We start from the raw sequence: 13,501 nt of genomic DNA on the forward strand, positions 1-13,501 counted from the left end.
AAAGTGCTGGGATTATAGACTTGCACCATGACACCCAGTCAAGAAACAGTTTTTTTTTTTTTTTCCATGAGTTTGTTCATTGTTGTACACTTCCTCTAATATATTGAATTTTTTAGCAGTGTAAAATAATTTCATTTAACAAATACAATTAATATTGGCAGCTTTTCATCATTGGCTTTTATTTAATTTATATCTCTAAATTACTTAAAATTAAATAATGAAGAATAAACTCAGAATTGGAATGGAGAGAAGTTCCTTATGTTATTGGGTACGGTTGTAAATACCAGTATTTGTATTCTGTTTTTCAGCATCTAGGCCCCATGGGATCAAGAAGCAACTCTGTAAAATAAAAGCAGTCAACACTGTCTTTAGTTTCTATCCTCCTTAGTTTGTGTTTCTCTTCCTAGATCCCTACTGTGAACTGTGCTAGGTGGAGCTGCTTGATTTATAATGTGTAAATGAAGTGTACATTTGAATATGTCATAGGTGGTGTCCTTATTCAACTTGGACGAAAAAAAAAGGAGAGAAAAATTCACAATTCAAGAGGATGAGCAGACTTATCTACTAATGAGCCATTGCAAGTCATCTAGAGGACTTGAGAGAGGAGCCTAGGTAGGTCTTTTGTGTGCTCTATGTTCAGTGATTGCTTGAGGCCAGGGGGCTGGGGATAACTCCCTGAGCAGCCCAAGAACTCTGCACTCATCTTATACACCAGCTCTACTGAATCCAAGCTGACCTGCTCACATTTGTGTGCCATTTCTATGAGGAAGTCTCTTGAGAATGCCAACAGCTCAGATACCTGCTCGTCATTACCAGATCTACCCCTCAAAGCACAACGTCTGCTGGTGGGAGGGTGAGTAGTTTCAATGTTTTGTACAAAGGAGAGTATATTTATTTCTAATTTCAGAGTTTCTCTTGCTCCTGTCTAGACACTTCGGAGAAAAACAGATTCAGGTCACCAGTAAAGTTATGTTCTATAATAAGAGAAGACTTGTGCTAAATCACTTGTAAAGACATTAACTGTCATCTGCCTGAAGAGTCTTCTCTCACCAAGCTTCTGCAGATCTTCTGAGGTACCAGAAATAGTGGTTAGTTCTCACATGCTGTTCTGCTTCAGCTAGCTTCATGTGGCCACCTGCAGAAATAGTTCTTGGTTTCTCTTCCTTGTCTAGATGCTGGTCAAGGCAGCTTTCAGAAAAACACAGATTTTCATATTCCCATTCACACGTGCAAAGTGAATTAGGGTACCAAAGAATTACCTAGATTATTCAATCTGTAAAATCCTTTGCCTCAATTGAGTGAATATTGTATATCAACACTTTTTCCAGCTACATATTTATACTATAATGGGAACCCATTTATACTATATATACTATTTATACTATCATAGTAGGAATTGCAGAATCATAAGAAATTCAGGGCTGGGCGCGGTGGCTCACGCCTGTAATCCCAGCACTTTGGGAGGCTGAGGTGAGCGAATCACAAGGTCAGCAGTTCGAGACCAGCCTGACCAACATGGTGAAGCTTCATCTCTACTAAAAATACAAAAATTAGCCAGGCGTGGTGATGTGTGCCTGAAATCCCAGCTACTCGGGAGGCCGAGGCAAGATAATCACTTGAACCCAGGAGCTGGAGGTTGAAGTGAGCCGAGATTGTGCCACTGCATGCCAGCCTGGGCGACAGAGCGAGACTCCATTTCCAAAAAAAAAAAAAGGAAGGAAGGAAATTTAGAAGACACAACCACAAGAGCTTTCCTTTATGTATTTATTAAGGAGACAGGGTCTTGCTTGTCACTCAGTCTGGAGTACAGTCTCATGATCCTAGCTTACTGTAGCCCCAAACTAAGTGATCCTCCAGCCTCAGCCTCCTGTGTAGCTGGGACTACAAGGTGCATGCCATGTTGGCTACTGGTTTTTTTTTTTTTTTTTTTTTAAGTAGAGATGGTTGAGGGGAGAGGGGTCTCACTTTGTTGTCCAGGCTGGTCTTGAACTTCTGGCTTCAAGCGATACTCCTGCTTTGCCACCTAAAATGCTGGGATTACAGGCATGAGCCACTGTGCCCAGCCTTGGACCTTCTAATTGTAAAGATGCAAAAAGACCCATATAATATACATAATATATATCATAATATAAACATAATATACATCATCTCATTTTATATATTCACTGTATTAATTTTTGTGTTAAAAAACTATGCTCATTTAGTGGTTTTTTTTTTTTTTTTTTTCAAAAATTAGTGATTTTGAATTGTGGGCCTAATTAGCAAAAATTGAAATGCGTTAAAGTAATTTAAACATCTGTAGGGGATTTGTATCAAATGGAGTCTGCTCTCAGTTCTTTTTTTTTTAACTTTTAGTATTTTATTTTTAATACAGACAGAGTCTCACTATGTTTTCCAGGCTGGTCTTGAACTCCTGAGCTCAAGCAATACTCCTGCCTAGGCCTCCCAAGTGCTAGGATTACAGACATGAGCCACCATGCCCAACCTCTACTCTCAGTTCATTTTCTAAGCAATTTGCTACAAGCCAGTATTGTTGCTGAACTTGATACCAGCATGAAGAATATCTGGATTGCAGGGTTCTTTCCTTAAAGGCGTACTGCAGGGACAAGAGATGTGTCGAGGTTTATGTGGTCTTCAGAGACGGAGAAGGGTGTGATTCCTAGAATTATTTGGCATCTTTCTACACTCATCTGGGTTTTCTCTTAGATTTATAAAAAGGCCAGTGTTGGGCATACTGACAAAGTCTAGGTTAAATGCTAATCAAGGCACTAGAGTATATATTTGAAGTTTGTGTGTTAACACCTATATGTTCAGGGCAACAAACTACTAGTGTCAGTAGTTAGCTGCCAGTAGTTAGCTGCTCTGCACACTTAGGATACCTAAATATACATTATTATATATCCTATATAATTTTTGCTAATGGATAGAAAAACTTGTGGGGTATTCGGAGGAATTAATTAAACATTGAAGATATAAAAGCACACAAGAGATGACTTTTATTATAAAGTCATGCTGTCATCAAATAGTGTGATTTCTTCCTTGGTGAGGGCAGTTTTCAGGCTACCACAGCTGCCTCTGGTCATGTCACGGTCGAGTTCTGGCACTGCCAGCTGATGTTACTGGTGGTTTACTCATATGGAATTAAATGTCTGTGTTACCACAGTAAGTTCACATTAGTCTTTGCATTTCATTATCCAGAATGCACTGGTAACTGGCAGGAAACTTCTATTTGAAGCATAGTAATCAGAACATTTTCTTATTGTTAAAAGCACTCTTACTTCTTCCCTACTTTCATTTAAATCCATCTAAAGGAAAAAGAGGATTTTGTATTCCATACAAAAGAAGTTTTAGGCATTGGGGATTACTATAGTTTCTCTGTGTTATAAACGGTCTCCATTCTTTATATGTCATTCCATGAACTTTTATTTAATTTGGAGGAAATCCATAGCGTTCACTCTTATATCAGAGGCTGTGACATCCTGGCTAAAGCTATTGAAGTTGGCAGCATCATTTCCTCTTCCCAAATTCCTTTTTTGGTAAGTTTAAGGAGAAGCACAAATTGAGGGTGCAACTTTGTTTCCCGTAGTTTTGAACTGGCAGGTTGTCCCTGGGATTTGTGGCTGCCTACTTGAACAATCCAGGACAAACACCATTCACATTTCATGGCTCTCACTAGGAATCATTAACAGCTCAGTGCAGAGTTTTGCTTTTCACTTAACTTGTAAGAGAATGAAGAGGCCCTGCCAAGGTTCAGAAAAGGATAACAAAGCATAAGCCCCTTAATGGGATGAACTAACATAAAAGTCTAAGTATATGGAGCTCTTTCCCACAAGTAGGACCCGATTCAGGGACTGGCATTGAGGCTGACAATCACCATATACAGGAAACAGTAATATAAATGAAAGTAATTTCCTTGAAATGAGCCAAGTTATGGGGTTTGGGAAAATAAGGATCTATCTGTTAGCTTTGCTAAGATCAGGATCTTTGATTTACAGTGCTTTCCATGAAATGGTATATTTTTATTGAAGAGAATCACAGGATCTAGAAAGCATTGACTTTAGTGAAACACTATTTGAATTCAGCTTTAAGCAGACTGAAATAGCTTTTTATATTATTGAAATGTCTCCATATATAGTTGTTGGTTAATTCACAGATCTCATAAAATGGCATTTTATATACCATGCATGGCAAAGCAGTTGACGAGCAATTGTAATATTAAAACAGAACTTCTGGCCTGGCCCTGATTCCTTTATTATAGTGTTGTAAATCATCTTCAGCCTGTTTGCCACAGCATTGAGCTAGCCAGTGTACCTCTATCATTTGGTTTTCAGGGGTCCTTAGGATAGATCTCAGCTTCAAGACTAGATGAGGGTAGCCACTTAAATCCTGAAGTCGTTGCCTCATCTAGGCAGTTGAGGAGACTTGTGAAGCTTTCCTGGTATACTCAGATGTAGTTCTTCTTGTTTGCTTAAATATTCAGATATTCTGAATCAGTGATTGCTCTCAAATACCTCCAGGAACCAGGCAGAGAATTTACTGGAGTGAAGTGGCCTGGGGAGAGACTGATGAACTTGAGAGTGAATGTCCATCTCAGTGGAGAAGTCTTTATTCCACTCCAGCTTTTCGTTGCTAGCTGAGATGTTGGCCTAGTGTTGTCAGTGTTCCAAAGCGTGCGGAGCATATGGGCTTTGATGTATAATCTCCCAATTTTTAAATGATGCTAATTTGATTAAAAACAATTCCTATACAGGCAAAATATGACACAATGGTATCCACACCTGACCCCTGGGCTCCTCTTTGGCATCTAATATAAAGTAAAACAACTGAGCTCTCAGAGCTGAGCTATTCACCTGAAGGTCCACTATGGGTGCTAAGTCAATTCCCTACTGGAGCAGTTTCTGTCTGGTGGCCTGGAGTGTGACAAGCAAGGGTGGAGTTGGGAAACAGGCTAACTCAGGTTTTAGGACTATGGGGAGATGTCTTAGTTGGCATATCTGATCATCTGAGGCTACCTCATATCTGTGAAACATCTCCAGCTCCTGATTGCCATTGTATGGTGAATGGTATGTATGGTGATGGGCACAAAAACAGTGGCATCTCAACCTTTCTGTTTTTTTTTTCTTTTTGAGATGGAGTCTCGCACTGTTGCCCAGGCTGGAGGGCAGTGGCGCGATTTCGGCTCACTGCAAGCTCCGCCTCCCGAGTTCACCCCATTCTCCTGCCTCAGCCTCCCGAGTAGCTGGGACTACAGGCGCCCACCACCATGCCCAGCTAATTGTGTGTGTGTGTGTGTGTGTGTGTGTGTGTGTTTTAGTAGAGATGGAGTTTCATCGTGTTAGCCAGGATGGTCTTGATCTCCTGACCTCGTGATCCGCCCACCTCGGCTCCCAACATCTCAGCCTTTCTCAAAGGTGACATCTTGTACACTGTAGTAGCATAGTGGGAAATTCAGACAGGCACGTCATACCAGACCCTTTCCAAATGCTGGTTCTGCCTTCATCTTCCCATTCTAAAATTTCTTCAACAATTAAAAGCTTAACGTGGGTGCGGTGGCATGTGCTTGTAATCCTGGTTACTCTGGAGGCTGAGATGGGAGGATCACTTGAGGCCAGAAGTTTGAGAGTTTGGTAGAGATCTTGTCTACCAAAAAAAAAAAAAAAAAAAAGTTAGCCAGGTGTGGTAGTCCCAGCTACTCAGGAGGCCAAAGCTGGAAGATTCATTTGAGCCCAGAAGTTTGAGGCTTCAGTGAGCTACGATTGCGCTGCTACACTCTAGCCTGAGCAACAGAGCAAGACCCTGTCCTGAAAAAAAGAAAAAAAAACAAAAACTTAGGTGACATAGTGAGACCCCCCCACCCAGTATGACACATATTTATAAATATAAATATAAAGATAAATAATATATATATATATAAATAAATGAAAGCTTGTAAATGTATTGGCAAGTCTGACTTTCGCACTTTTCAATTAGCTATACACAATAGTACTGTGAAGTGTGTATTACTATCAGTGCCCAGAGGATGCAGCACATCTGAGGCTAATGAGAGGTGAAGCAAGTTCCCCACATAACGAGTCACCAGTGAAGCTGGCTTTGCCTTTCCATTACACAGTGAAGCTTGGAAAACTTCCCCAGGCTTCCCCAGATTTATGATCACAGATTCACTGAGTTGGAAGGAACCTTAGAGATTAACCTGCCCAACTGTCCCATTTCAGAGATAAGTGACTCACTCTTGACTCCTACTCATTTCTCTTGTCCTTGTCTATTTTGAAATCATAGTTGTGCTAGCAAGACAATGTTGAAAAGTGAAAGGTTTGTGTTGCTGGTTTTATTGCTATTTTTACCTCTCCAGCTTTATTTCTCCTAGATCCCGCCAGATTGCCTTTAGACCCTTCGACTACTGGCCCTTGCTAACTTTTATAACTGAGATAAATGGAATGCAAGTGTTTGAAATTACAATGATTTTGCTTCTGCAGCAGTGTGAATGTCTGTTGAACTAAGGGGGAGTGGCAGATCAAAGCAGAAGGGCGTGGCACATGTTAATGAAAATGGTGGTGTTTGACCAAACATAACCCACCAGAGGATAAAATCACAGGCTATGATTTCAGTGGATGGTGGAGTTTTGTGTGGTCAGTCACTGCACCGACCAAGACGTCACTGGAAACCCAAGAAAGAACTTATTTTGTGCAATCTGGCCCGTGTTGTTGTTTATTTTGATTACACAAAGCTCAAGGGCTCTTTTAACATTAAGAATGCTTATTTCAGCTAAAGTACTGATTAGGGTTATGATTTCCCTTTTTAAAATTTCCTTTTCTTTTTCTGGGATTGCACTGTGGTCTCCTACACACTTCTTCCTACTTTCCTGTAATTTCTTTCTATCCAGAAAATAATTAGCATTTCAACATAGATATAACAAATGCTGTAATATCAGTGCTACCTTCGTGGTGTGATGTACAGGAAGAATCATGGAGTTTTTTGCTGTTGTTGTTGTTTTTGAGACAGGATCTGGCTCTCTCACCCAGGATGGGGTGCAGTGGCGTGATCTTGGCTCACTGCAACTCTGCCTCCTGGGCTCAAGCGATCTTCCCGTCTCAGTCTCCCAGTCTCCCACCGTGCCTGGCTAATTTTTGTATTTCTTTTTTTTTTTTTTTTTTTTTGTAGCGATGTGGTCTTGCCATGTTGTCCATGCTGGTCTTGAAATTTTGAGCTCAAATGATCTGCCTGTCTCGCAAAGTGCTGGGATTGCAGGTGTGAACCACAGAGCCCAGCCAGGAAGAATCGTTTTTTGCAGCGGGAGTCTGGTCACCCAACGAACGTCAGGATCTTTCTTGTAATATAAAGTGGAAGGGAGAAATATCAATGAGATTTCTAGTATACGAAGATTTTTTCCCCCGCACAGGAGTAAATATATTAAGTCAGAGTAGTCAGTTTGGCCTGTGTTTGAATTCTGTCTCTACCGCACAGTAGGTAGGTGGCCCTGGCAAAGTTATTCAACCTAGCTGAAATGCAGTTCATTTCTTTATAAAATAGTGATAGGTTGGGCGCGGTGACTCACGCCTGCAATCCTAGCACTTTGGGAGGCTGAGGCAGGCAGATCACTTAAGATCAGGAGTTCGAGACCAGCCTGGCCAACATGGTGAAACTCTGTCTCTACAAAACATACAAAAAATTAGTTGGGTATGGTGGCCTGTGCCTGTAATGCCAGCTATTTGGGAGGCTGAGGCAAGAGAATTGCTTGAACCTGGGGGGCAGAGGTTGCATTGAGCCGTGATCACGCCACTGTACTCCAGCTTGGGTGACAGAGTGAGACTCAGTCTCAAAAGAAAAAAAAAAAAAAGAATCGCTGATCCGCACGTTCCTACTCCTGACTCAGGGCTGTTGGCTCTTGTGAGGAACAGTCGGTCAGGAAGCCGACGTAGCAGCCATGGCTTTTAAGAATACTGGGCACTTTGGGAGGCCAAGGCGGGCGGATCACGAGGTCAGGAGATTGAGACCATCCTGGCTAACACGGTGACACCCCATCTCTACTAAAAAAAAAAAAAAAAATTTAGCCGGGTGTGGTGGCGGGTGCCTGTAGTCCAATCTACTTGGGAGGCTGAGGCAGGAGAATGGTGTGAACCTAGGAGGAGGAGCTTGTAGTGAGCCGAGATCACACCACTGCACTCCTGGTGTGATCACACACACTTCTGTCCTTTTTTGTCCTGGGGGACAGAGCGAGACTCCGTCTCAAAAAGAAAAAAAAAAAAAAAGAATTCCGCAAACACAGCTGTGGAGCGGTAGGTGGCAATTCACCGAATTCGAATCACTGTAACGAGCCGCAACGTAAAATCCCTGGAGAATGTGTGTGCTGATTTGATCAGAGTAGCAAAGGAAAAGAATCTCAAAGTGAAAGGACCAGTTAGAATGCCTACCAAGACTTTAAGAATAACTACAAGAAAAAAGCTCCTTGTGGTGAAGGTTCTAAGACATGGGATCGTTTCGGGATGAGAATCCACAAGTTACTCATTGACTAGCACAGTCCTTCTGAGATTGTTAAGTAGGTTACTTCCATCAGTATTGAGCCAGGAGTTGAGGTGGAAGGCACCATTGCAGATGCTTAAGTAAACTATTTTAATAAATTGATTACCAGTTATTAAAAAAAATAGTGATAATAATACTAACTTCAAAGACTGTTGTGAGATTTAAATAGGATTATATTTGGCTGGGTGCAGTGGCTCATGCCTATAATCCCAGCACTTTGGGAGGCCGAGGCTTACGGCTCATGAGGTCAGGAGATCGAGACCATTCTTGCTAACACGGTGAAATCCCATCTCTACTAAAAAAATACAAAAAATTAGCTGGGTGTGGTGGCACCGGCCTGTAGTCCCAGCTACTCAGGAGGCTGAGGCGGGAGAATCACTTGAACCTGGGAGGTGGAGGTTGTAGTTTGCTGAGATCACGCCACTGTACTCCAGCCTAGGCGACAGAGTGAGACTCTGTTTCAATAAATAAATAAATAAATAAATAGGATTATATTTTTTAATATCTGACCCAAGATAGATGATAGTCAACAAATGTTCATTTACTCATTCATTTAATGCATATTTATGGAGCACCTACTATGCTCCATGTACTGCCAATAGAGCAGTGAACAAAATAGACAAAACTCTTGCCACGGCCATTTCCCTGTCTTCTTCCTACTTTACACTGACCCTCCCTACTAAAGCCAGACCTCATTAGATGAATATTCCTGCTTTTTCAAACAATTCATTCCTTTGGAAGTTCTGCTAGTCAACAACTATGTTTTGTGCTCAGATTTCCTTTTTGCATGAGACCAAAAAAAGAATGTACGATGGAATTGCAAAATTTGACCTACATTGCAACTTGGATGTGCAGAAAAATGAATTTATTTAGTCTATCCTATTCTGTCTTCCCTCCAGAGCCATTTACGTTCTAGTTAGAAGGGGGAATAATGTTAACTAAATGACTGGTTTAAAATGTAGTCCCAATCAGTAATTTAATCCATTTGAATGCTGTTCTGCCTCCTTTGGATAAAAATGCTAAGGTTAAAACTAAACAATACAAAAAAACAAAAAAAAGCTGAGGCTAGGTAGGGCATGGTGGCTCATACCTGAAATCCCAGCACTCTGGGAGGCCAAGATGGGCAGATGGCTTGAGCTCAGGAATTGGAGACCAGCCTGGACACCATGGCAAAACCCCATCCTTACAAAAAATACAAAAATTATCTGGGAGTGGTGGTGTGCACTTGTAGTCCCAGCTACTTGTGGGGACTGAGGCAGGAGGATAGCTCGAATCCGGGAGGTTGAGGTTGCAGTGAACCTAGATTGCACCACTGTACTCCAACCTGGGTGACAAAGTGAGACTCTGTCTCAAAAAAAAAAAAAAAAAAAAAAAAAAAAAAAAAAAAAAATTGCTAAGGCTCTCAGGTTCTTCCTCTTCTGCTTGCCTAGAGTCCTGGGGAAGGGCTGAGGTCTACGCAACCTCATGGTGGTGGGGAGGAGGTGGTGTCCTCAGCCACAGTTCCCTGCTTGCCTGTCCTCCAGCCAATTATCTCTTTCCCATTTGGTGTTGCTTGCCCTGGGGTGATTGCTTGAGTGGGTGTGACCTGTGGTTGGTCTCACTGGGTCTGGTTAAAGTCCTGTTGTGTGGTCTGGCTGACCTGCCCTCATTTCAGTTTCCCCTGGTGCTAGAGATCCCTTTGAAGTTTGGTTGGCTTTTCATCCAGTCCTGGCTTTACCTGCCTCTGATAAGCAGAGATGCTTGCTCTTTCTGAGTCCTCTCTACCTCGCTCTGTCTGACCATGTTTGACCTACCTAGGGGTGGGCTGGGTTCCAAGGTTTGTATGGGAGCATGCCACACACAGAGCCCCCTCTTTTGAGATCGTGAGTAGTCTTTTCAATAGTGGCCCCCACTCTGCCTTTGGAGTTAACTTTGCTTTCCTAGTGCCCCTTTCCCTACCTGGGCCAAACTCAGAAGAGTTGTGGGAGGGGAGATTAGGACAACCTTCACCATTTCATTTCCCTCTCTCTCTGCTTTTCACAGTTCTCCACGCTAATAAAGGACTAGTCTTTCTTTCTTTCTATTCTATCTTCTTCCTGACTCTTCCTAGCTTAATCTTAATGACAAGCAGGATACCTTCTTTTTATTTTTGTTTTTAAATCATATTGATCAGAAATCTCCATGCTTGGTTGTTAAAATACTAATGCCTCAAAAGGGAGTTCAGTAAATCCATTTTCAAGAGGCTCGTATAAACCTACTTTCTGAAAGACAGAAGAAGAATGTCACTCTTTCTCTTGTTCTTCTTCTATAATAAATTCAGACTTTCCATCTGGGCAAGTCATCGGCTAGGGCAGACTAATGTGAAGATTTCTACTCGAGGAGGCAAAAAAAGATGCACTTTGATATTCAAAATTTGACTTGTTACAGAAGCATGGCTGGTGCCTTAAGAAACTCATTGTTTATTAGCTTTATGATTCTCTGACAATCCAGGTGACTGGACTGCACCCAGGTGTTGGTGGCCCTGGAACTTTTCTTTCTGTCTGTTGATTTGGAATTGACAGTGGTTGTAGACCTTTAAGTCAGACCTCTCCTCTTGATCCCAATGTGCCCTTTGCTTTCTTTAAAAGGGTCTCCCTTCCTCTTATTTTTCCTTATCCTCTTCTCCATCTTTGCTCTCAGACCTCTCTCTCTCTTTCTTTCTCCTGTACTTGCAGTTTGCTCCCACACTGGACACACATACAGGCATATGCATACACACGAAAACATACAGCATCACCTCTTCTTTGTTTGTATACGTACATTTACAGTCCCCTGTTGCTTTAGCTGTTTTTCCAGGACTTTCTCTTTTGTCCATTTATATATGTGAATATTGATTCTTTACTATGATGATAATCATTGCTGTAATTTATTGAACACCTGCTATATACTAGTGATGAGAAAGGTCCTTTTATATTGCCTCTTTCATTTAATCCTTAGAATCAACATTGCATGTAGCAAGAAACTGTGGCTGAAGGAAATTTTTAAAAACTGTGTTCAAGGATACAGAACTATTAATTGGCAGAACAGGGACGTGAACCTAGGTTTCACTGGCCCTAAAGACCATTCCACAAAAGAAAATCGTTACAAACAAAAATGTAGACCTTTGAGTAAAGATCTTATGTAAACTGAATTATCCTATAATAACCCTGAACTTGAAACTCAAAACTTAGTTTATGATGACTGGTCTAAAAGCTATCACTTTGAAGAGAAGAATGAGGAACTCCTTTTCAGAGATGATTAATGCTTGATGCAATTCTATCAGAAGTGCTGACTAATGGTCTGGTGACTATTTATTTTGATCTTGGTGTTGGTAAAGAGAACTTTACACGCCAGGAAATGGAAAAAAAAATACAGATTTTAGCCACTTAAAATTGCTAACAGTGAAGGTCTCCATATTAGTTTGGTTCCAGCTTCTTTTTTTTTTTTTTTCTTTTTTCTAGGCTAATTTAACCACTTCCTTCTCCATTCTTGAGAGTTTTAAAAATGTCTTTTGAGAGACAAGAGTCTTGCTATGTTGGCTAGGCTGGTCTCAAACTCTCAGCCTCAGTGATCCTCCTGCATCAGCCTCCCAAAGCACTGGGATTATAGGCATGTGCTATGCCTGGCCTGTGTTTTGTTCTTGCAGGCTAAATTATTTTCCCCTGTTCTGTTTAGATTATGATTAATTTAAAATATCATATTTAATTTTCCATTTTATAGCATCTTTCACCATCTATCCTTTTTTTCTCCTTTTTCTTGTTAATATTTTTTCCCTCTCTCTGGCTTTGTTTTGTGTATTCTTGCTCATAGTGCTCTGCCACATTGGGTTACTGAAAATAAAATGTACTGGAATCCTAATCTCTAAAATCCTGTCCATCACAACTAGGGTTCTTTGAAGTTTGCTTTCAACTTCTGTGCAAGGATGGACAATTCATTCACCAGTCACAGTTGTGCCATTGTGGCATTTGGAGGTGGCGTACAGAGCCCTGCTCGTTTTTTTTTTTTTTTTTTTTTTTTTTTTTTTTTTTTATTCTCTGAGGTTTTGCTAAAAGATAAAGGGTGGGTCAAAGAAAAAACCTGATTAAGCACTCACTGAAGAAAAAAATTGCGAGTGACTGAGTGTGTGGATATGCACACGTACGTGTGTTTTCGTGTGTGTGTATGGTGGGGGGTGTCTTCGAGAATGTAGGGAGAAAAATTCTCCCTAAAGAATGTGTAGTTATTTGATATGAAGTAATCCTCAGCAGCCTCTGGAATCAAAGTGAACTTTCTATCAGATTAAAATGATGATTCAGAGTGGTTATGGGGCTGGCATTTTAAGAATTAGAGAGGAGAGAGGAATAAAAGGAGAGTCTTCAAAGGATTGTATAAACTAAACTAAAGCATATTTAATCTCTTTCCTCTCACGCTGACATCTCGTTCTTCCTTCTGATTTCCTTGATTGCTTTGTCTTTAAGGGAGAATGAAGAGGATCCTTTTAGAGCTTCCTATCTCAAAATAAAGAAAGATTTCATAGGTTCCTGTTTCAGAGGATGGGGATACATCCTTTTATCTTAAAAGAGAACAATGTTAGTTCCTAGAGTTTAGGTCATTTTGAAATAGAGATTTTTTTTTTACCTTGGGCTGCTGTGACTTTCAGGAAACTTTTCATTGGTGATATCAGAGGTACTTTGAAGAAATGATCCTTGCTAATCCATTTTGATCCATGTGCAATACCGCAGCTATTGATGGGCATAAGGTATTAATAATAACCAATTTCTATATGTCATATTTATTAACTGTTAAATTTTAAGAAATTATTTGTATAAATATAGGGATATCCTTGACTCACATAGCCTCTTTATGAGTTTGTCTTATTTGTGTGCATGTCGTTTGACTTGTGGGTCCTCTAGAGAACAACGTGTGCAGGTGATCCTTAAGCATTTAAGGCAATCATGGTATCAGCCTGAGGTGACAGGCAGTAGCGCCCAGATCTCAGATGGTGGCT

General features: G+C 40.9%; 1 long non-coding RNA gene across 1 annotated transcript in view; it reads left to right on the top strand.

The window, feature by feature from the left end:
• The first annotated feature begins 437 nt into the window (after positions 1-437).
• The window catches only part of LOC115899201, a 33,543-nt gene continuing 20,479 nt past the window's right edge, over positions 438-13,501 (top strand). The window contains exons 1-2 of the long non-coding RNA XR_004058896.1: positions 438-612; positions 716-853. This is a non-coding gene — a long non-coding RNA (uncharacterized LOC115899201). The remainder of the gene's footprint in view (positions 613-715; positions 854-13,501) is intronic.

Source organism: Rhinopithecus roxellana, chromosome 8 (genome assembly GCF_007565055.1).
Source record: "Rhinopithecus roxellana isolate Shanxi Qingling chromosome 8, ASM756505v1, whole genome shotgun sequence".
In the NCBI taxonomy this organism is placed as follows: Eukaryota; Metazoa; Chordata; class Mammalia; order Primates; family Cercopithecidae; genus Rhinopithecus; species Rhinopithecus roxellana.